Source organism: Aulostomus chinensis, chromosome 21, assembly GCF_037954235.1.
Source record: "Aulostomus chinensis isolate RoL2024-O1b breed Wild chromosome 21, RoL_Achi_v1.0, whole genome shotgun sequence".
NCBI lineage: Eukaryota > Metazoa > Chordata > Actinopteri > Syngnathiformes > Aulostomidae > Aulostomus > Aulostomus chinensis.
This window is the reverse complement of record NC_141340.1, coordinates 5,795,001-5,807,110: the sequence shown is the minus strand read 5'-3', so window position 1 is coordinate 5,807,110 and position 12,110 is coordinate 5,795,001. Positions and strand designations below refer to the sequence as shown.

At 44.4% G+C, this 12,110-nt stretch overlaps 1 protein-coding gene across 1 annotated transcript in view; it reads left to right on the top strand.

Annotated features, from left to right (window-relative positions):
• The first annotated feature begins 2,725 nt into the window (after nucleotides 1-2,725).
• gli3 (GLI family zinc finger 3) overlaps nucleotides 2,726-12,110 on the top strand; it is a 103,486-nt gene continuing 94,101 nt past the window's right edge. Inside the window, exon 1 of the mRNA XM_086191285.1 lies at nucleotides 2,726-3,217. The gene's annotated coding sequence lies outside the window, so the exon portion shown is untranslated. The remainder of the gene's footprint in view (nucleotides 3,218-12,110) is intronic.

Genomic DNA, 12,110 nt, shown 5'->3' with positions numbered 1-12,110 from the left:
TCTTGTTAGGATTGTTCAGGTCGCGGCGGCGTTTAAAAGTATAGAGGCGGTATTGTGAGTAAAAGTGACGCCATATTCACGTCTGTTTGTTTGAGGGTCTACCCTGGCGAGTGCACCTCCCTGTCTCTAGATCTCAGGGTTTGGAACAAACAGTAGTTCCTTCTTAATTGGGGTGAGATCTGGGGCTTAAAGGGGGCCAAGAAGGGACCCGAACCCCTTTCTTTCTCCTCCAGAATCGCTTTGGCTACAGAGGTGCTTTTGATGTGTGCTTTGGCTCTGCGAGTCCTACTTTGGAATATGTTCTTGGGAGACCATTGGTTACTTGCCTCCAGGCAGAATCTCAATCCCCAGGATCCTGGCCCTCTTTGATGAAATACTTTCGGGAGCTGCTAACCCTACTGATGCCCATGTGCACCCCCCCCCTCTCCCCCACCTCCCCCCCTTTACCCTCTTGTTCTCCCCCTCCTAACCACTCACCCAGCCACCCTCCATCCCCCAACCCCACCTCCACGTTCCTCGGATTCTCTTTGAGAGATTCATAACAAGGACTTTATCTCTGTGTAGTCCAGGCCAGATGAGCTCTGCCTGACAAACTGACAGGAGAATTAGCCGTGTCTTACAGGGCACCTTTGACTGCCTCGCTCTCCCCGCACAACTTCCTGTTGTCACAGACACCGCGGGACATCTTTGCGCCGCCACTAATTTGAATAAATGCTCATATTCCTCATTTGCACGGTTGCCGTATTTGTCAGGCAGCTGACTTGGAATATTTCCTGCAAGATCAACACGTTATTTGTATTTTATTTCCGTATTTTGTGTGTAAGAGTGAAAACAACAACAAAAAAAAAAATCATGCATTTGTAGTTAAAAACATCCAAATCTATCAAATGTTCGAGGCAGATGGCCGCCCGGCCTGAGTCTGCGCTGAGGTTTCTTAAGTTTAAGGGAGCTTTTTCTTTTTCTTTTTTTTTTTCGTTTTTGGCCAAGCTCTTGCTCACAAGGGAATTGTTGAGGAAATTATGACAACCCGATTTTGACATCCGAAAAAAAAAAAACCATTTACATAATCTGACATAATCAGAGTCAAGCATTTAGAGGTTTATTGAAATATCTTGACAGTCACGGCAGCAGGCTGTGATTGATTAAGCTGCTAACTGGTAAATTCAGACGTTATTGGCAACAAAAACGAAGGACTCACATCCGCCAGACAGAGACAGGCCTTCTTTTTTTTTTTTTTTTGTAACAGAAAACGTCCCTGAAAGTACGCACGTCTTTGTTCGTCCTCAGCGGTTAATTGACTGTTAAAACAAATCAGGATGAATACCCAAACTGCGACTCGATGGACTTGACCTCTTGGCCACACACGCACATTCAAATCCTGGTTAAACCATTAACCGGTGATTTTCCTCTCTAAACTCCCACCTCTTCATTGATTGAAACAGAACCCTAAAGACCTCTCCTACTACATAATTTCCCTGTATATTGATTATGTATATTGATTATACCCAACCCTACAGCGAGGCCTCTCTCTGCCTCACCGTAGAGTGAGGTACCACTCTGAAGGTGGGGCCCCGGGGACCGTTTCACACCTCATAAATCGACAGTTTCCAGTGTATCAGTCAAACTGCTCCACAAATGTAAATGTTTGATAACTGATCCCGAGGCATGCGGGAAGTACCAGAGTCGCCTACAGAGAAGGGATGGCATTTAAAAAAAAAAAAAGAAGAAAAAAAAAGAGATCATATTAAAATATTACAACATAAATCCACATGATGCAAAAGTTGAATAACGCAAGTTGAAATTTCATATTCAACCAGGAAGCATTTTAAAGTAGCCTGCTTTTACTGCTGGTGAATAAATAATGTCAAATGTGGCTTATATAACATGGATTGGTGTCAATGAACTTAGCGTATTTCATTATCTTACTTAAAGTGACGCAAAATCCTCTGAATGTAAAGTTTTTGAACGCGTACGGAGGGGTGAACACCGACGCTTCCACGAAACATTCACGCAACCAGGTTTGTTTGGGGTTTTTTTTTTTTTTAGATCACAATGTGGCGTAAGAGTTTGGTAAGTGGAGACCAACATTATTCATAAATGATAATATATCATATACTTCAACAGCACGGCGAACCACAGCCTTTAAAATGACCTTTGCAAAAAAAAAAAAGAACCAGAGTCAATAAAACTGATCAGAATCCTCCTGAAGGGCTGTTGTGTTACACTCAGTGCAAAACTTATCAGTGGTTGTGATGCTTTGGTGCATCTGTGTAGCAATAAATCTCCTAATATCCAGTCTCACGCACTGAAATAATAGCAACATATTGCCCAGCTGTACTTGAAACCACCCAGGAATGCTGCTTGAATTTAGGTAAGCGGGAATTCTCATCCGTCAGTCAGAAGGTGATCGTTGAAATGGCCTCCAACACACGGAAGCGAGCCAACAATCGTCAGCATTCGCCAATCCAATCAGCCGCTCTTTAAAACACCTGTGCTCTTCCCTAACTCGGGTCACTTTTAGACCTAAAAAAAAAAAAGACCTCTAAAAATTACACACGAAGTGCATAAATAAAAACCGACTTTAAAAAAGTTGATTTCAACTCAGATGGTTATATTTTAAGAGGTATTCTGGATCAGTGATTTTAAAACGTTTTGCTGAAAGGAAGAAGGGGGGGGGGTACACTAAAAAAAAAAGAGGGAGGCTGTGAGTTAAGGAGGGAGCGATTTGAAGGGAGGAGTCAAGCGAGGGAAGGAGCAGCTGGAGTCCCACACTTCTTCGCCCTCTCGTCTCTTCGAAAAAAAAAAAGCGCACTAAATCTAATAACAACTCTCCATGCGCTTCTCTCACGCTCGTACTCTTCCTACGGACGTCTGCGGTCCGATGTCGGCAGATCTCCTCGGCAGGCTCATGGTGTCAGTCCGCCGGCGGTGGTTGAATCCAGCAAACTGGGAGAAGGAGGAGAAACACAGGCGAGAGGACAAACTCTGGCTGCGCCGTTTTGGAGTTGGAGTTGCAGCGTAAAAAAAGAAGAAGAAGAAGAAGAATAAAGAAAAAAAATACAACAAGAGGGGAAAAAAAAGAAGAAAAGCTCCCGGGTAACTCCGGAGGCACATCTGCACATCGGGAAGAGAAGAAGAAAGAATCTGTTTGTTTTGCTTTTTTTTTTAACAGAGAAAAGCAAAGAGACGAATTAAGTGGAAATCAGCTTATAAAGAAGTAAGTGATCTATTGAAATTCACACACACTCACTCTGTCTCTCTCTCTCTCTCTCTCTCTCTCACACACACACTTGCGGAACACTTTCAACACGCGTAAAGTTTGGAAAGCCAGATTTATTTATTTTTTTTGCTGAGGCTCTTTTTTTCTCCCTCAAATCCTGAAGTTTCACGCAAGTTGAATGGTAGACAGGAAGTTTATTAACCGCCTTAACTCTGATCTGGATCCCGAAAAAACCCAACCTAAACTCTCATACACTTGGTCTGGGTGTGAAAACCCGGATGGCACACACGGACACACTCACACACACTCTCTCTCCTACACACACGAGCATCCGACAGATGTGCATTTTCAAACAAGTCTGAAGTTGCATAAAGTTTTGCAGCACGCTTTTCCTGATCCGTGATGTATGATAGGACAGAACAAAGCCAGTTCTTCTGGTGGGAGCTGTGGAATGGAACTTCTGTAGACATACAACTTACTGGACCTTTGCCTAAAGAAAGGAGGGGTGGTGCGTGTGCGAGTGTGAGTGAGTGTGAGGGTGCTTATGTGCATGTGTGATCATATTTCAGTGTCTGTTATTGATTCGATTTTCCTGCAGACTTGTTGAAACTGTGAATGAGAAAACACTGGCATTATTTCCATGTGTTGGAAGTCTATTTTTATCAAACCCAGAGCCTGTGGTCGACCCCTGCTTTGACCTTTCACGTTAAGATTATTTTAATTTACAAACTGGTTTTATAATGGTTTCCCTTGTGAGACAGAGGCGGGAGGCGTTTGTTTTACTCCACTCAGAATTTTCAGACTGGCACATTTTATTTTATTTTTTTTTTAAACGTGATGGAAAAAATATCAGCATTAATAACTAATTTCGCTTCATTTATGGTTATTATGTTTTATATTTTTAGATGTCAAATTTTGCAGGTAATTCCAGGATTTTCTATTTTTCTGCAGTAAGGTGTCAATATGCTGCAAACCTGCTCAGCATCAGCACCTGGCCTGCATAGGAATTTTTTTTTTTTAATTGCTTCAATTCTTTCACATAAAAGAGAAATATTTTAGGACACACAACAGTGTGCTTGTAGACACGTGCATGTGTTCAGAGAAATTTAACCCCGTGACAGAGGGGGTCTGGGGCCCTGCAGGGGTCCATGTGGGGTGCTTTATTAGGCCCCGAGCAAAATCAAAATATAGTAGGAATTCACAATTAAGTACTGTACTGTAATTGTGATTATTGTAATTAAAAATGTATATGAATCACTTCAACAATCAGATGTTTGTCGCTTTCAGGACTCCCCCCCCCCCTCCCCCTAAACACAATCCACACTACAACAAAAGAAAACTCTCATGTGCATGATTTTTAAAAAAGAAAAAAAAAATCCCCCCCTCTAACAGAAGTTTGTGTTCATTTGGGGGTCCGGGACATTAAAACACTTAAGAGTCCTGAACCTCCACATGTGGAGATATTTGTTTGAAACTTTCCCTCCTGTCCTTGCCAGCTGTTCCACATTTTATCTGCTTGTCTGCTCTCGGGTTTCATACAGACTGCGAGGGTCCGAGGTGCTCAGCCATGCGGTGCAACACAAATCCTCCTTTTTTTTTGACACTTGGCAAATTATTAACGGAGGTCTGGCCGCCTTGAGACAGAGCAGTGAATGAACGCAGCGAATGAGATGTTTAACAGCGGCCAGTTCACACGGATAGAAATCTCCTCATAGGTGTTTTTTAAAAAAAAAAATTTTATGAGGGTGTTCTAACGTGCATCTTGGCTGGAGGTTTGATCTTTCGCAGATTTTGCCATGTCAGATTAAAAACAGAAAAGGGGGGGGGGGAAGGGCTGTCAGATCAACATTTCATGTTCTAAATATTTTTTAAAACAAAAGAGCATTTCACAGGAATGGAAATGGATTTTACTCGATTGACATTAAGAAATTTTAAACACACAGTTCAGGCCTTTAAGTTAGGAATGAATGCAGGAGTGTAATTGTTCTTGCGAGAGATGAAACAGATGCATTTTGTGGCCTGGAGCTGTGCTAATTCAGCTTTTTCAAAACTGTATTTCAAATTAAAAATGAAATGGATGACTATTATTGGATGGCAAAATTATGGCATGCGTGTACATTATTTTTTACCACCAGATTTAAATTTAGTGTTAATATCAGTTCTCAAGAACTTTACACACGACAATTTAAAGTCTAAGATTTTTTTTCCAATTAAAAATCCAAATGTCTGTTTTATGATGCAATATTAAGCTACAATGTGTTTGTTAATTTTATACGTGCAGATTATTGTATTAACTCTTAAACAGCTAAGGGGATAGTGATGTCAAACAGGTGCACCTTTACCCAAATAAAAAAAGCACTTTGTCTCATTATGATGCAGCAGCAGTGATGAATGCAGCAGTGTTTAATGCTAATCTCTGATGCTAATCTGCTGGAATGAGATGCACAACACACAGCCATTCGCTTCCAGTAGCCAGCGAAGATGCATCATCGCCGCTTTTTACTTCCTCAGCTCCATCCGTGAGGATCATATTTTTCCTCTTGCAGCAGTCGCTCCGCCAGATAGGAGCAGCAGCAGCAGCAACGTACTCTTTATCTCAACTTCTTAAAAGCAGAATTATGCATAGTGACACTTGCCCGGTACACCCGTGACCTGGTGACCTGGTAGAATAGTGGCTGTCATGTTAATGCAAGGAGATGACATGCTATTAGCTTTTGAGGTATGGTCTCCTCTTCTTCTTCTTCTTCTTCTTTTTTTTTTTTTGAAGGGCCTCATCCTCACAGAAGGCAGGTTGTGTCCTCAGGCCTTTTACGCCCTGCAGAAGAATACCTGTTATCAAGTGTGTATGCAAGTGGTCCTAATGAGCTGTGTTGTTGTGCTAATGCTTAAACCCTGAGCCCTCAAAGAGGTTTTATTAAACCAGGGGAAACGTGAGGGAAGTTGATTTTCCTTAAGATAAATGGAACTGGGGTTTATTTTTAGTGTTTGGCTTCAACTGCTTGAGATGGCTTGTGTATTTTGGTAGCGTGTGTGTGTGTGTGTGTGTGTGTGTGTGGTTTTTTTTAATGACTTTTCTTGTTTTCTGAGTTTACACACACAGGTAAATAGTCATAATTATCATAGTCTGGAATTGTTCATAAAAATTCAACATTTGTATATTTATTTTCTATCTGTGAAATTTTATTTGAGTTGCTTTTGCTTCCCCTGACTGTAACCAGCATAGATGAATACCAGAATGCCCCCAGTGGGGGAGGAAAGAGGACAAGTTAGACAGAGGTAGTGATTGAAGAAAAAAAAAAGGGCTGTGCATGTGAACGGGTGGAAGTGTGTGTGTGTGTGTGTGTTAGCTGGTGTGGTTTGTGAGGAAGGAGGAGTGCTATGAAAAGTTGGGCTGAGATGGCAATCCTGAGGAGCGTCAAAACGTCTGGATGCATTTGCGTGCGAGCAGAGACAAGAAGGGGTGCACGAGGGCTTCTCCTTGGCCTCCTAATCCCCAGGCCCAGCCATCCCTTCAGGGCATGCCTCAGATCTGGCTCTCCAGCTCTCCGTGCGGACGACCCAGCTCCGCCAGCAGATTTAATATGCTATGTGTTCCTGCTCCCCCGGCTCCCCTCCACCTCAACCATCATTGTCCCAGAGCGGGACCCTGGCTCGCTGCTTCAAGGAGCCTGCTAAAGGCACCTTTCAAGCCGGGTGATGTCTTTGGATAAGGCTTATGGTGGTGGGGTGGGGGGTGGGGGGATGCAGTGATGACGGGATGTGACACTAAAGATATACTGTAATTTTAGATATGTGTTACACACATTCAGAGGCACTTGAACGCAGAATACTGACACAACAAATCTCATCACACTTGCGATGTATCTCTTTTTCAACCTTTCTCTCACTTACGCGCAAAAACATACGTTTATTTTTGATTTAGTCTCATGTCTCTTTGTCTTTTTCTCTCCTTTAGAAGCAACTTTTTTCATTTGCCTGAAGAAATAGGAAATGGGGGGGGGGGGGGAGTGGTGGCTCAAGTTACCTTAGCAGAAGCAGTGAGAGTGAGGGTTTGTTTTCCAGGGCTTTGGCCTGTCGGAAACTCCAACTGGACCTGAAATTTAGGCCGATTCCCTGTCTGAACTCCAGACACTATCTGAAGAATCAGGTCTGGACAGAGGAGACTTTCTGTCAGACATGTTCTCTTCTATGAGAAATACCTCATTTGGTTTAGGTGAGGGATGGAACTTGAAGGAAGCAGGGTGCATCTATCCATCCATCCATTTTCTGTACCACTTAGCTCTTTAGGGTGGGGGTGGTGGGGGGGTGGTGGAGCCTATCCCAGCTGACATTTGGCGCGAGGCAGGGTTCAACCTGGATGGGTCAGCAGTCCGTTGCAGAGCCATCAGGAGCAATTAGGTGCTCAGTATCTTGCTCAAGGATATTTCGACTTGGTCACCAGGGGAAGTGAGGATCGAACCGGCGACCCTTCAGTTGGGAGACGGCCACTCTAGAAGCAGGGTGCAAAGTATGCAGATGTTGTCTCATCACCGCTTCATGATTTGTTCATAAAGTCTCCTGCTGCCATTCCTTCAGTTAATTGTACCTAAGAGAAGTCCTTGAGTCTGGTCATGTCCCCAGATATTTTGGTGTAAACAACCCTTCTTTTTCAGATTTCCTTGCTATGGAGTCTTCTCTTTTCACGATATGACATCATATGGCATTTGCACGAGGAAGCTGGCAGAAAGTCTGTTTAATGTCCGGCCCAGTAATTTGGACTTTCACGTTCTTACATACATCGCCTCCGGGTAACATCCAGATAAGTTCAGGGTTGCAGTGTGTGTGTGTGTGTGTGTGTGTGTGTGTGAGAAAGCAGCTTTAACTGTGCTGTAGCTGAGAATAGGCAATAAAAAAAGAGGGAAAACAGTCAAGTAAATATTAATGTGCTTTGAATTTACAACGGACAAAGTTGGGTTTGACAGCTTAACATAGAGCCCAGTTGTGGGTCATTGTAAATTTTATTGAAAATCCAGGCTTGTGTGAGGGAATTCAGAGTGTGCCAGTTAGCGTCTGCGTTTTCTTTTCTCACATACTTGAGGAGAAACAGGACAGGTCGCGCCTGCATGAGGGCGCCGCTCATCCCCTCCCCTGTTTGCTGTAGCCGCCGTAAAAATGTCTTTAAGTCTGCGGTGTGAAGTATAGCAGCAAGAGGTGAAGTGCTTTGGTTTGGGGCCCATTTGCTTCTGGACTGTGTGTAAAGTTGAGCGCCTGAAGACACAGATTCCCGGGGCTGGGGGTATTATTGCAGATGTGGCATTGTGTCAGCTTTGACGGGAGTCGGTTGTGGCATCCATGAGGGGTCTGTGCTTTCTTGTCCGGGGTGGTGATTGGGGGACAGATGAACTGGCCGCTTGCTGTGAACAATGATCTGCCACTTACCCCTGCTTCTTGATGTGTTAAGCCATGAGTCAGGCAGGCTGCAACACCAGCAAACACACTCACACAACCATGGATCTTCTAAACACAACTTCTGTCCTTGCCACCAGTAATTAAGTTCCGTATTACAATGTGAACCCCATGTGTTTGCAAGCCCATGGTGCTTGTAGTTGTCTTTCTGCTGGAGTTATCCTGCATCCTGGAGTGGGGGTCAAGGAGGGGTCTATTGTTTGAATGTCATATGTAAATCTCAAGGTTAATACCTGGAAAAAAAGCTCGGGCTTAGACATTCTCTCTGCTCTCCAAACATGTTTAGATGAGTACCTCTTCCCCCACCCTGCGCCTTCGTTTCCGTCCTCTGTGGACTTGGGGCAAGTTGGAAAAGGGGAAGGGTGGGCAGGCATCCTTTTATAACCCCTCTACTGTGTTCTTCTTAGCAATGAATGCTAACAAACCCTGGCTGTAATAGTGCTTCATCTAAGAAAAACAAAAGGAGAACTCTGCTATCTGAGCAAACTTATGCCTCAACCTGAAAGAGTCCTCTTTTGACAGCGCAGCATTTGAAGACTAATCGTTTTTTCTCATGCAAAGCACGCTGTTTTAAGAGCCTGGGCCACAGAAAGAGAGGGGGCTGTGTTTTAACAATACTCCACAGGGAGTGAGGAACAGGGTTTGGGGAGGGGAGGTAGGGTTTGAGTTTAGAGGGGAGGGATTCCTCTCTCCTTAGCTCCTCAGACAAAGCCCAGTTCCTTTCAGGTTTGCATGGGGGGTAGTGTGCGTGGGGAAGAGGAGGGCAATTTTTCCATTACATAGCATCAACTCGACTCATATCAACTTAGCTCACTTTTAGCACCAGGACAACTGTTTCCACTGCACTTTTAGTAGCGTTTCAATGTGGCTGGTCCTCAAAGTGAGGCTGCATGGAACGACTTTGGCTGCATTTTCAGTGGTTCTTAAATTTGTTCCTGATTTCTGATCATGTGGAAATAAGAATAGAAGAAATTTCACTCCAGTGTTGCTGGTTCTGACAGTTTGCATCTGCAGTACCAAGTCCAACATAAACAGTCAGTGCAAGATTTTCTGCTTTGACGACAGTTTCAATAATAAAAAAATGACAAAACCAAACGTAGCAGCATGTCTAATCCTGAAGAGATCAGCACAGTTCTCCTGCAGACTTTTAGAAAATCTGATTTATTGAAGAAGTGCACATTTTACTCGTTCAGACCTGTGCTGGTGTTTCTGCCTGTCCAGCAGGCCCGGCAGCAGTTAGGGCCTATAGCAAGGTGCCGGCACTGCCCTTCTAGTTTTGTCCTGGTGTGGGCCTTGCTTTCCCACTACAGCCACTCTGTCTGCTGGTAAGAGAAGTCGAGGCAATGAACTGCCAGTGACTCCCGATCAGTGGTCTGCAGTTTCCTGACATCTCGTTTTGATATCAACCCAGCTCACCTGGAGCCTCGACTAAGGTCATATGGAAAAAAAGGTCTTTGTGATCAAATACTAACCATCACGGAATACCAAAAAAAAAAAAAAAAAGCTGCAAAGTTGAGCTAAAACCGTCTATGGGAATGAGAGCCCAAGAGTTTGAGTTGCTTGAAGAGAGGGACTTCAGCCATTTTAATGACGGCCTGTCATTATGGCCCCTCAACCTTACCTTACAGGGAAAATGTAGAGCTGGCCTTCACTGACAGGCCTGGAAAGGAGTTGGTCCAAGAAAATTTATAGAGAAACAGAAATATTAACGTGTTCATGGGGCCCTAAAACGGCTTTGGCTATTCCTGCCAGACTGGTGTTTTTATTAAGAGGGGTCGACATGCTTTGGAAATATATCTTATTCATGAAGAAAGCCAGGTTGGACTTCCCAAAGAATTCATTATATTCCCCCAGATGCGGCTTTGCGGGTTGCAGCCGTCTCTCGGAGGACGTGGAGCGTGGAGCGCGACATTGCAAAGCCTCCCTCAGTGGGCGCGGAAGTGCGAAGGGTTCCATTTGTCAAAGGTGCTGGAGTCTTTTTCCCTCCTCAACACTTTCCCGGTTCAGTCTCAAACTCATTGTCTGAGCAAAGGCAGGACATTAGTCACCACAATACCAAGGAGCCTGCAGGGCTAAGGACCTCTGCTCCGGAGCTCAGGCTGGGACAGCGGGGAGAAGAGAGGGGAGAGAGAAGAATGAAGGGAGGGGAGGGAGCGACGTAAAAGGTGAGGGTAGGGCAAAAAAGAGGAGGGAATGTGGGGTAGATGAAAAGTGAGGAAGAGAAAATATCAGAGTGCAGAGTATGTGTGTGGGAGAGGGAGAAAGACCGTGGGGGGGTTAGATGAAGTGGAGTCTGTAGCTCTACCTCAGGGCTCAGTGTGTAAGCCCCTGTCTACCCCCCCAAAGCTGCTTTCACAAAGAGATTTACAAGACAGGTCTCCGGTGTGCTTTGCTGCCCTGCATTATGAGTGAGTGAGTGCGTGCGTGTAAATGTGTCTTACAAAAATTGACCCTTTTCACAACCTGTTTTCTTTTTCGCATCATCTATGCAAGAAAGATACTCACCTAGATTTGCCAATCCCAGCAGGTCAGACTCCTGACAGCCCCAGAGGAGCAGTGTGAATAACCTATTCCCCCTCGTGGCGCGCGCGTGTGTATATATCTGCCGCTGTGTGTGTGTGTGTGTGTGTGTGTGTGTGTGTGTGTGTGTGTGTGTGTGTGCGTTCATGTGTGAATGTATTTCACAGATTCACACATACAAGGGATCCTGTTAGCTTTTGGAATTATTTATAAAGCCTGGCTTTTGTGTGGCGCTCTAAGTCCCTGTCTCCTCCCATTACTGCCTATGACTCTACCTGGGCTTCTTTCAGCCCCCAAATGCTCCCTCAGCCACCCTCCCAGCACAAGGAACTGAGTTTGGTCTTATATCTGAACCCTTTACAGCCACTAGTTTACCGAGAATGGCTTTCTCTTTTTATATATACCAAAGTTTTCTGCTTTGCAGAAAATCTTTAACCCATTTCCCACTGGCCAAAATCCCACCAACACCTGCTAAAATTAGTCCTTTTCTCTGCAATGGGAACTGGTTTTATCGACATTCAGTCTTGGGTCAAATAACTGCTGTAGACAAAAGTATTTCTTGGCATCCAGTCGGCACAGATCGGAAAACAAAACCCGGCACTTTGGTCCAAACTCACACCCACATACGTCAAATGGTCCATACATCAAATAGTCGGGGCTTCGCACTCAACAATGAAAGCTCGCCGCCTGCGCTGTTAACTTCAGCGACTTTACGTCATCTCAAGCATGAATTGAACCTGTTTGTGTTCAAATAGCGACGCTCCAACGTTGATCGCTCGGCGTTGGATTCGACACAAAAGCCCGGAGCAAAAAAATACGACAGAAACATCATCAGTATCCCTTGTGCTGCTTTTACGACGGTTACTAAAGCTCGTGTATGAACCCCAGATCTTCGTACGTGGTGTTGCACTGCTAAGACAGAGCC